Source organism: Triturus cristatus, chromosome 3_1 (assembly GCF_964204655.1).
Source record: "Triturus cristatus chromosome 3_1, aTriCri1.1, whole genome shotgun sequence".
NCBI classification, from domain to species: Eukaryota; Metazoa; Chordata; class Amphibia; order Caudata; family Salamandridae; genus Triturus; species Triturus cristatus.
Genome location: NC_140583.1, coordinates 776,911,540 through 776,922,984, shown reverse-complemented (window position 1 = coordinate 776,922,984; position 11,445 = coordinate 776,911,540). Strand labels below are relative to the sequence as shown.

Below are 11,445 nucleotides of genomic sequence, written 5' to 3'. Positions count from 1 at the left end.
TGTCCCGCTGAGTCTGCTTTGCTCCTGTGGAGAAGAACGTAGCTGGAGCAACCTAAATATTTAGCCCAGCAGTGATGCACCTTTGTCAGATTGACTTGGCAGGTTGGTATAAAAAAAAAGATTTGGCAAAAAGTTTCAGGTTTCAGGATTTGTTAGCAAGAGAACACTTGGGTCCAGGACCTAGGGGACAGCCCTTGGAGTCAAGATTCACTCCAACAGAAGCCAACAGCTGGGCCCAGGGCAGGTCCAGTTGGAACTGGTCAGCTGGGAATGCAGGAAGGCCTCTTGAAGGGTGTGGTGTCCCTGTAGCCCAATCAGGGGGTCTGTCTTATGACCCTTGGAGTCCACTTCTTTGTCCTGGGTATTAGAGAGAAAGCAGGTCCAGTCTTCAGAGCTCTTGTCATGTCCCAGATAGCAGGTCCAGTCCTCTTCTGTTCTTCCACAGGCCCTGAAGTGATCCGAGAAGGGTATTGTGGATTCCTCCTGGTCCCTCCCCAACCAAAGAGGCAAAGGTGCTCAGGTCAATAGTACGACACTTCCTGTGTGTATTACTGCAAACAATCCCACAGTGCCCCTCTCTGACAAAAACCAACACGACAGAACATTTCTTCCCCGGTTCAGAGCTCCTGTGCCCACAAAAGAGGTGCGGCTAGAGAAATGAGCAACCCCCTTTCTGTGGCCACTTAACACCCGCACTGAGGGCAGCTCCTCTCTAACTGGGCCTGGGGCCTGATTGACAAGGGGTGACAAAGACCTTCTGTCCTCCCCTCAGTGAACATGGAAGGAGATGCTCATGGAACACCATCAGTAATCCTTCTTTGTGCTCATAACATTTTGTCAGCTGGAGGGGGAGGGTGTTAGTGGGCCCTACTAGGGGAATCAAACTAGTGCAAAGGAAATCAAACTCATCTTATTTCTTTCCAAAGTTGACTCCGACACAGCACTGGGGGGCTTATTTCCAAGCCCGTTGCGCTGCAGATGCCTCACTTTTTCCCATATTAACAAGCATTTGCAATGCAATAGATCTCGCATTTACGCGAGTTTAAGATATTGGCATTTTAAATGACAATGCCTTTTGTTTTTGTTTTCGTTTTTGAAACATAAATAAAAGGCATTGTCATTTACAATGCCAATATCTTAAAGACGTGTAAATGCGAGAGCTATTGCATTACAAATGCTTGTTATACCCAAGGGCTCGCTTCTCGCAGTAGTGTCTTCGATAATTTTGCACACCCGGGCTTTGCCAACATGTTATCCCAGGAGCTGCCAAATGGGGGCTCCTATGTGCCTTCAGCAGAGTATAGCATGGAGTGAGTTTGCTAGTCCATCTGCGATGCTGTCACTGGTGGAGCCCGCTGCTGGTTGGTGGTGGTGGTGGTGGTGGGGGTGGGGGTAGGGGGTGCTAGGGATGGATATGTATCTCCAAAAAGCTTTCCAAACTCCAACTGTAGACCTTAGGAGGACATATTTGTTTCTCCTAGCTTTATTCAGAGTCATCAAATGAGGACAATGTTTTTAGAAAAATCAATAAATTTGGCCAAAGGTGTTAGTAAAACAATAAATGTCTCATCCTTTGTACTAATGGAGTCAACCGTGACTAGACAGTCCCTAACTCAGACTCTGCAAAATATGAATAAATGTGCAGACAACTTTTCACACATATTACAAACTCTGATGGCACAATACTTGACATTTTGGTTAGTAACACAAGGACAATGGTCACTAGCTTACATTCTGGACATCCATCCCAACGCAGAGCACTTTAACAGGTACAAGTTAACAAGACAACACAAACAGGTACAAGTTAACAAGATGACACCAGATAGAGTTTGCAGCGGTATGAACATGGGTTGTACAATGGGTTAGTATAAAAGGTAGACATTTAAAGAAAATAAGTGGCGAGATGCTCGTTTAGAAAGTTTTGACAATACCTCTTAAAACAAAAATATTAGAAATTGTACTTAACCAATAGAACTATAGAGCGATCTATAGGGTTCATAGAGCGCGCTGGTAAATTAGACATTTGGAACATCATTTTTAGGTCGAGGACTACCGGTCTGCCGAAAGGCAGAACCGGAAGTCGGAGATTTAATGACTTGGAGAAGAGGGGCTTGAACCAGCCCCTCTTCTCCCCTGTTCTCCATTGGCTGGCCTCGTAAATGCTGGCCAGCCACTGGAGAAGAGGTCAGTCACTCTGATTAGGCCCCGTCCTTTTCGGATCAGGGGGCGTGTTTTTTGCGAGAAGTCTCAAGGAGGAGACAACAGCAAAACACGCCCCCGAATCCGAAAAGGACGCTGCCTTTCTCCGAGGCATTTCTGCTCTGCCTCGGAGAAAGGCGGTGGTGTCTTCCGGTGCCCTCGGCTTGTTTTTGGAGGGGGGGTTAGAGACCTAAAAACCATGTTTTTTACCTTCCCTGTGAATTGCAGACGCTTTTCCAACACCCGAAGTAGCAGTGGTAGAGTTGCGAGGAACCGCTTACACGTAGTATCTCTATTCGAGAACCCAACACAGGACAAGAATATGAGCACACGTTTCAATGTACGTTTTGAATTACTAAAGGGTCCCAGACCCGAAGAGACCCAGCCAACTTCAAGCCCTGCGTATACCAGCTCCCTCCCCACAACTGTCTTTGAACGCTGGCTGTCGACTGTGCCTTTTCAGCCAATTCATTTGAAAACCGCTGTAAAGTCCACCCGTCACTCATATTTAACCAAAATGTTTTTTCTGGGTGAGTTAAGGGTGGGTAGTAAATCACTTCTCTCCTTGACGTCCGTAATCAGATCACACGCGTCTCCTCCCTGGCCCACGATCGGCAGCGCGGACCCTTTAAACTGCGGTCCTAAGGAAATGCTGACTGTAGTGGGCGGGGCTTGGTGGTAATGGGGAAAGTCATGTGAACAAAGCAGAAGACACCAAAACAAAGTCCGACTTTCCGTTTGTTCTCCTGATACCGGCGGGTAGGGCTTGCTGCTCCGCGGGCAGGTGTGCAATTACAGGTAAGGAGTAGGCGGGAGGGCAGGGGGGGGGGGGGTTTGCTTTAACAGGGATATTTGTTTAATGCCTAGGTCTTCTGCCTAAATGTAAATTAAAAATACAAAAAGACAGAACTGCGCCCACAGCAGCCATGCTCGCAGAGGGTTCCGATATTTCAGAAAGTTAAGGCCCACGGGTGTCTGGAGTAAAAGTGTTAAAATACGTGTTTTGTTCCCACGCTTGGGACATGCATTTATTTGTGAGGTAGCCAGCCCCCTGGCAAAATATAATCATGACAACTGTTTAAATCCTGACTTTCGCATGACTTGTTCATGCACTGTGTGTGTAACATTGTTTTGGTTATGTTAGAATTAGACTAATATGTCCGCCATCTCGTCCTCATACGGCGGGTGTCACGCTCTTTTCTGTATCCGACAACCTCCTGGAACGCAATGCGCGTCCACAGAATTCCATGAGGTCGCCTTGGCGAACCTGCAGCATCCTTTTTAGGTCTCGGGACCATCCGGTCTGCTCCTAGTTTTTCAACCATCATCATGCTGGGCAGGAGTAAACCTGGGAGTACAAGATTCTGTATGAAGGGTACCTCCATCAGCAAAATTACACCCCCTCAACCCCCATAATGTAATGTGGGGCCTCAGACTTCCATATGTCACAGATATGCATTGGTCTTGGGCTAAACGGGGGTCCCTTGAAGGGTCGCCCCAAATCCCTCCCTTAGCACCACAGATGCTGCAGAGGCCTGCGTTCCACCCCTGCCTGGTGGGGTCGAACTGGCCGGAAGGGCTATCAGGCAGTGCCCGATGGGCTGGCCCAACAGGTCAGTGAGGGAGCCGGTTTTTGGCTGCCAGCGAGCCCGTCTGCTGGGCCAGTTTTTATTGTTGGTTTGCAGGATATTAAGAAAAACATTGCCTGCAGCAAGCTCAAATACATGCAGTTTGCCATACCGTGGAAAACGCATGTACAGCATGACTTTACAAGTTCAAAACTGCCCAAATTTGCAATCATGAACCACTTTTGTAGATACCTCATGCGCTGATGGGGGGCGGGGGGGTCACTCTGACGTTGATGCCCGGGCCTCTTTTCCGTCCCAGTCTGACCCTTCTGCCTGGAACGTTGGTCTAATTGTGTCATCTTCACAGACTAAGACTACAGCTCCCAGAATTCATTAGAGTGTGATGTGAACGCACAGTATGAACATAACTGGACCCATGACCAGGGCTGGACTAGGACAGAAAATAGGCCCGGGCACCAAAATTAAAGTGGCCCCCGCTAGCGACTCAAAATTAAAAAGTAGCCCACATCTGCAAACCGGGGCAATTTCGCACTGATAATGACAAGCTGTCTAAGGGTTCTACAAGGTACGTGAGACTGCACACGCGTCCTTGCTACAGGCTGTGTCTGCGGTGGTATCAGAGGCGTCAACAGCACAAGCATTTACAATGCAACGGTCTCGGCATTGTTAAAGTTAGAGCTATTGGCATTGCTCATGACAATGCCGTTTCTTTAAATGTTTTAAAAACAAAAACATAAACAAAAATAATGTCAAGAGCAATGCCAATAGCTCTAACTTTAACAATGCCGAGACCGTTGCATTGTAAATGCTTGTTTAAGCAGTGAAATAGGCAGTGAATGAATGACAAACATTCTCAACCGTAAACAATAGTCGGTTTGCATTAAGTAAAGTGAGTTGATGATCAAGACGACGTTTGGTTTTGAACAGCGGTCTGTTTAGAGGCAGGATGCACAGCGTCGGATCAGAGCCTCGGGCAGGAAAGCCTTACTCTGTCACACAAAGCGTCTTGGCCCAGGAGTCATGGAAGAGAAAACAGCGCTACGGAGGAAGAAGGCAAGCACAGAGAAACACATGCCAGACCATAAGGGCAAATCAGCAGGATTTTTTTTAAACCAATGAACAGATCAAATTTATGTAAGTTTTTTTATTTTTAAAGAGGGGATAGAAAGGGGGCATTGTGGCTCCCCGATGCATAATGCAACAAGCATTTACAATGCAATGGTCTCGGCATTAGTAAAGTTAGAGCTATTGGCATTGTTTATGACATTTTTTTTGGTTAAGTTTTTGTTTTTAAAACATTTAAACAAAAGGTATTGTTATTTCCAATGTTAATACCTTAATAAGTCTTAAATGCAACATCTATTGCCTTTGTACCTACAGACAGAGTTACCTACACACATATTGAGTAAGCTATTGATACAGTAAATACTAATGTTTTTTTTGTACTGTTTTATAAAGAAAAGCAAACCAAAATGTCATGAGCAATGCGAATAGCTGTAACTTTAACAATAGTAGTATTGTTGGGTGAGCTAGTGTTTAGATAGTGTACTATTACATGAGTAATAGTTGTGAAGAGAAAGAGAAAGGTTTGAATAGGAAGTTCTATATTCTAAATGGAGGAGTAAGTATTCTTAGCAGAGTGCAGTAAGTAATATTGAGAAATTATAGTTTTTTTTTTTTTTTGTAATACTAGTACCCAATTCTTGCAAAATGTATACATAAGTCATTGTGTAATTATTTATCCGAATGGTGTACATAAATACATGCAAGTACATATCAAACATTATTATTTCTTTGAAAAAATAAACAGTAAGCCAAATGTTATTTGAGATTTTTATTAACTAAAATATTTATTTTGTATGTATTCATTTTATTCAAAGTTACAAAAACAGTTATCTTTTTGCATATTGCATAATTGAATCTTCGTCGAGAATTTCGACAATGTGTTCATTTTGAAATATTATATTTAGTGTTTTCGGTAGGTGTGGCATAAGAGCCTCTGCAAAGTCCTCAATATCTGCTGGAATTTGTAGGTGGTCCATTAAAAGCGTATTGCTTATTTGTACAGATTTTAAATGTTCATTATCTTTAATTTGTATGGTGATGGTGCTTTTTTCCTGAGTGGTATTTTCGAGTCCATATATTGTTATTTGCAGTTGTTCTTGGGGTGGCTCAATTTTCTGCAAAAAGAAAAAAAACATCTGTTACGAAACCCATTTTTTACTGTATATGTTTTTTTTGTGCTATTTTTTAACGTGCTTTTGAGAGAAATAAAAAATTTCTATAGATGCTGAAGGAAGTTATTCAAGATTTTTCTGTGAATTGCATTTGTTCTGCGCGGTTTGGAGAATGTGTGTATATTTAGTTAAAGGCAAAGACCCAAAGTGCGTACTTATGTGTTAGTACTTATGGAATTTATGAAGGAGGTGTTGTATTTTTTTTGATGCAGAGTGTTTCTAAATGTAATGCAAGATGATCTAAAGGTGACAGATATTTATAGAAATGTATGTTTATATAGCACATTATGTGAAAACTTTGCAATAGAATTCGAATATGCACAGGAAAGTAGTGAGAGAGTGCAAATAAACTAGAAGTTAAGTAATAGGTAATGTAAAAACGAAAAGTGCATTTAAGGCAGTTTTTTATTACTATGTATTCCAAAAAGGTAAATATAGACATAGATAGAGAGTTGGATGTTGCTTTGCTTGAGATGTAGTAATGTATGATTCTGGTGCTATTCTGATAGAAAGTTAGTGCTATATATAAAGTAAGCTATTTTATGTTTCCATGTGTTAGTAGGTAAGGTATAGATATGGACTAAAATAGTTACTATGGCATGGTTATGGACTAGCATTTTAAAATGTGTGCAAAATTATTAGACCAAAAGGTGTAGTATGATTTGCAATGTATTTACCTACATGTTTTGCAGTTTGTCGTTAGGTGTTGAGCTGTAGGAAAGGTAAACAGAAAAGTTGTTTGAGATATTTAGAGAGAGTGTTTTGTATGAATGTATATGCATGTATTTAAAGGTGATATAGTATTTTGGTGTTTCATCTATGTGTATGAGAGTTATGTGTAGAATCACAAATTGTATGTTGAAAAAAGAGCAACTGATGTTACTACGTGTGATATAAAAATGGTGAATTTAATTAGTGTTCTGTTCTAGATGTGTAAGTAAGTTCTTTGTAAAGAATACATTTTTTGTTTTTAGCATTTTTTTTTTACTTTGTACTTACTTGCAATTATGTATTCCGAGTAGAATTCAATATTTTTTCGTTGTTAAATTCATGCACTGTCAAATGGGTTATTTTGATGTAGCTCCCAAGTTCGATGGGAAAGTCCGCTGCGTCTCTCCACACTGTTATTTTCACTGAGTCTGTTGCATCGTTGACTGTTATTGATTTTAGTTTTGTTTCTTGTCCTCCAATGAATACAGTTTTGGTTTCTTCCTCCTGTTAAATTTGATAAACAATCATTGTTATTGGTTCTTGCATAGATAGTATACACTTGTGCTGTATCTTTGTTTATTGGAGAGAACATGCGAATGAAAAGTTTGTTGATTGGTGTGGTGTATTTGTTGTGTAATAGTGTGTGCTACAGTGTGTATGTTAGAGAGTGTGCGTTAGAGACTTTTGTATGGAAGTATATATATGATATAATTTGTAGGAGAGTGCACATAAAAGAGTAGATGATGATATTCTGTATAGCTATCAATTTTACAAGTGTTTCAAATAAATAGTAAAAATACTTTACATATGTTTGAAACTGGTGGGACTGTTCCATGTAATCAACACTTTACAGTGCATTTAGTGTCCGATGTGTATTTCTACAGATTTTAATTTTTTTTTCGTAAATTATATTAGTTAAATATAATTTATATTATAAAATGAGCGAGTAGAGTTGCTAGGATATTGTATGTGTTGTGCAGTAAGTATAATGCTATTAGCAGCAACGTTGTGTATTCTATTTGATTCTCTACATCGATTAGTCCTAAATATAGCCTTCAGATGCTATTTTTCCATAAAAAATTGTTGTATGCTTGTAGTAGATTGTACTAGAGAGTATTTGCAAAGTTTATGTAGCAATGAATGAGATAGAGAGTGTTAGTTTTTAACTATATGTAACCTTGTGGTGTGTGTAAAAGGAGTAAGTAACAGCTATTAGTTGAAATGTTTGTAGATAGCATGTGTGTTGTAGTGAGTGTTGTATAGAGTTTATAGTAAAGTGTGCTGCTAATAGTGTGTGTTTTAAAGAGTTGGAGTTACTAAATGTGTTATAGAATGTATGTTATAGTGGTTTGAAGAGTGCTATTACAAAGTGTGTGTGGCAGATAGTGTTGCTGACAGTATGTAAGTTTACTGACTACTACATGCAATAGTTAATAAGCACCTTTTTTTTTTATGATACGTACCTCAGATATTGTCCCTAATATGCTCATCAATGTCCGTAAATTAGCTTTCCTTATAGTTTTTATTGGAGAAACTGGGGGTGCAGGCGGCTGTAGCAAATATACAGCTTCTTGGGTTATTGTTTCCGGGATTGTTAATGGTGGCATTCTTGAAATCTTTGTTTGTTTCGTTAAGATGATGACATTGTTCTTGTTTATAAAATTCCGAATTATAATTCCATTCCCTTCTTTTGTTAGCTTGAAAAAATCCTCATTGTAGCAAGTTCCTTTAATTGACCCACTTTCATCAGCAAGAGCAATATGGAATAAAATCTTATTTTCTTGCTTAGCGTTTTTGTAATGTGTTTTTGCAGAGCATTTGACTATGTTTGCTCGTATTGCTTTCTGATACGGTTTGCTTTCCTCGTGTTTGGTTTCCTTAATTTCTTGTATAGAAATCATCTGCAACGAGACAAATAATGTAAGTAGACCTTCTGAATCTAGCATGTAAAGAAAGCAAATTCCTAAAGCAAAATAACATACCAATTGATAATTTCAGCTTATTAAATAGCTACCCATAATGCTTTGTGATCGCTATAGTAGGACTCTAGTATACCAAAGTGAGTTACCTCTTCATTAACATATATATGGTCTAAGGTTGAATTGTAGTCTGTTGTGTAGTTTTGTATTTTTTGGTGACATTGAAATTGGTTTTGCATGTATTCTAAAAGTAGTGTTGCATTATGTGATACTTGTGCTAAATCTATGTTGAAGTCGCCCATTATTATATATTTGTAGTTTGGGTAAAAGCTCAATACGCTAGTCAATACTTGAAAAAGTTTTTGTAGTTGTACATGTGGTGGTTTGTATATTATCACAAATAAGTAATCACAATTCTTTATAATTAAAGTAAAATGTAAAATGTCAATTTCGTGCTGTGTTTCATAAATTGGCAAAAGGCAAATATTTTTTTTGTAATAAATAGCAATCCCATGCTTGGTATTTTGATTATGGAATTTATCAAATAGCATCAGATGATAGTGGTCAATATATAATGAATTACTGTTCCCTTCCCTAGTTGTGTTTATTTCATTGAGACATATAATATCTGCCTTCATGATATTTGTGTCGGCTTGTATAGCTTTGTGATTTTTTTGGAGTGAACGTATGTTGTGTACAATAATATTAAAGTTTAGCAGATAATTACATAATTGTGGTACTGATATTTCTAATAGCATATCTGTCCTTAAGCGGGCCATTTCTTCATGAACCTTTGGGTGGACAACTATTTTGTCCTGCTGAAAGTTTTTAATATATATGTTTTCTAATGATTTTGCTCTGCTTAAAGCAACATAATGCAAATGATGTATTTTACTATTGTTAAAATGGATGTAAAGTGGTTCAATAGTTTCTCCTTGTGTTCTATGTATAGTACGTGCAGATGATTGGCATAGTGGGAATTGCTTGCGTATTATTGTTATACATTTTTGTGTAAATTGAAAATGTCTAGAGATAACATGAATTGGTGTCCAATGAGGTGAAATGTTATTGTGATATATGTGCCTATTTTCCTGTCTTGTTAATTTGCCAACCTTTTCTTTATCAAAAAGAATCCATATCACATTTGGAATGCTATTGATAGTTTCTACTAATTCAACTATACCTGTTGCACCATTTGTTAAGCCATCGTTAACATTGATATTGCATGTTAGATCGTATCGTAATTTTAATGCAATATGCAATATAAATGGCAGGCCCATGGTCTTAGTTGCATCTGCAGGTAATTGCATTAGTATTTTTTTTTTTACAATTTCGCTTAGGTCAGATGCAACTGTATCTATTGCGGTTGATGTGTATACAGGGTATTTTGTTATATGTTGTAACAAAACTTCATTATTAATATTATTAACCTCTTTGTTTGTTGCCATTATATAAGGGATGGTTTTGGTAATGTTTTGGGGTGGGTCTTGCTCGCGTGTTTGTATTTGTATAATATCGGCATTAGTTTGTTTTCCTTCTCTTAATCTATTTAGTAATTGAGCAAATGGTAAGTCGTTTAGCTGTCTCATAATTTTTGTTAATTCAAACAACTTAAAGTGTGTTTGCCATAAATTTGTACTTACTGGTCTGTATGAATGTCTAGAATTTTCAAATATGTATGTGTCAAATACTGGTTTTAACTGATAAAAATCTCCAATAGCTAATATGGATATTCCACCAAAAGGGAGTTTGGACATTTTAATTTCTTGTAACCTGTTATGTATAAAATTGAAAAGATTTGCCCCTACCATTGATATTTCATCAATTATTAGCAATTTAAGATGCAATAATTCATTTTGAAGTGCACTCCTGTTCTCATGAGTGAGTGGTTTATGAGATAGCGATTGCGAAACTGGTATTTTGAATGTACTATGTAGCGTTTTACCATGTATGTTATGTGCTGCTTTGCCTGTTGGAGCTGTAAGCAATACATAAATGTTATCAGGATTTTCTCCTGCTTTGGTATTGTAATACCAAATGTAATGTTTGGTAAAGGGCTGTTATAAGGAAGCTTTTGCCTACTCCTGCACCACCTGTGCAAAACGTATAGCAAGGTGTTTCTTTGGTTTTTATCCAATGCAAGTGATGGTATATAAAGTTAAGTTGCTCATTTGTAAGATTTTGCATCAAACTGTGATATTGGTCATCTGGCATTATATTATTGGTTAAAAGTTCATCAGTACTTGTACTTCTAATGCCTAAATCAAATGACAAGTCATATAATAGTGGTTCATTTGTTTGAACTTCAGGACAAATGTTTTCATCGGTTTCTATATCCATTGGAGGTATAAGTAATGCGTCCAATGTACAGTCTCCATTGGCATTAGGTGTTAAAGGGGTATTATGCCTATTATACTTAGTATGATTAGCGTCAACTATATTTTGAAGTTCTAGGTATTTTTCATAATATGTTTCCTTATTACCAATAATTTGATTTTCTACTCTCCAGGGATAATAAAGCATTAGCAATTCTCTGTAATAATTTTCAGGGTCATTTTTTTTATTAAATCTGCAATATCGAATTATTTTTTGTTTTTGCCGCTTTGTATAATCTGTTTCTGCAGTTTCATTTGGTATATTAATTTCAAGTTCTTCCTCATCCGAGCTATAAAAGTTGTTTTCGGTGAGGAAATTATCATCGTCTGTTGCATTTTTCTGCTTTCTATTTTTATGATTTCCATGATACATAGATGCATATTCAGCTAATGTACACGTTTCCAAATCTGTAGG

At 38.3% G+C, this 11,445-nt stretch overlaps 1 long non-coding RNA gene across 1 annotated transcript; it reads right to left on the bottom strand.

The window, feature by feature from the left end:
* Nucleotides 1-5,615: 5,615 nt before the first annotated feature.
* Nucleotides 5,616-8,792, bottom strand: LOC146861000 (uncharacterized). Its single transcript, XR_014979227.1, has 3 exons — nucleotides 8,200-8,792; nucleotides 7,025-7,240; nucleotides 5,616-5,968 (listed from the first exon to the last, which is right to left on the bottom strand). It is a non-coding gene; the product is annotated as an uncharacterized LOC146861000 (long non-coding RNA).
* Between the last annotated feature and the right edge of the window lie 2,653 nt (nucleotides 8,793-11,445).